Source organism: Solanum tuberosum, unplaced genomic scaffold (genome assembly GCF_000226075.1).
Source record: "Solanum tuberosum cultivar DM 1-3 516 R44 unplaced genomic scaffold, SolTub_3.0 scf00123, whole genome shotgun sequence".
In the NCBI taxonomy this organism is placed as follows: Eukaryota; Viridiplantae; Streptophyta; class Magnoliopsida; order Solanales; family Solanaceae; genus Solanum; species Solanum tuberosum.
The window spans coordinates 953170-953453 of NW_006239048.1; positions in this window are offsets into that span (position 1 = coordinate 953170).

Below are 284 nucleotides of genomic sequence, written 5' to 3' on the forward strand. Positions count from 1 at the left end.
CAGGCCCGCCCCCCTCCACCCCCGGAGGCAAGGCAAGAAGTTTTAAATATTTCAAATATCATAATCAAGCTTTTTGTTTAAATATTTTAGATTCACTGTTTTACTATTTGGTGTGAGTATTACATTTCATTATTATTTGGATTATTATATCACGAAACTTAATTTGTAATACTTATACACTTTTGTAGTTACTTATTTAAAATTATTAAGTAAGATGATCGTACATAGAGGTGTTCACGGGTTGGTTTGGATCGGTTATTGGTCAAAACCAAAACCAAATCAAC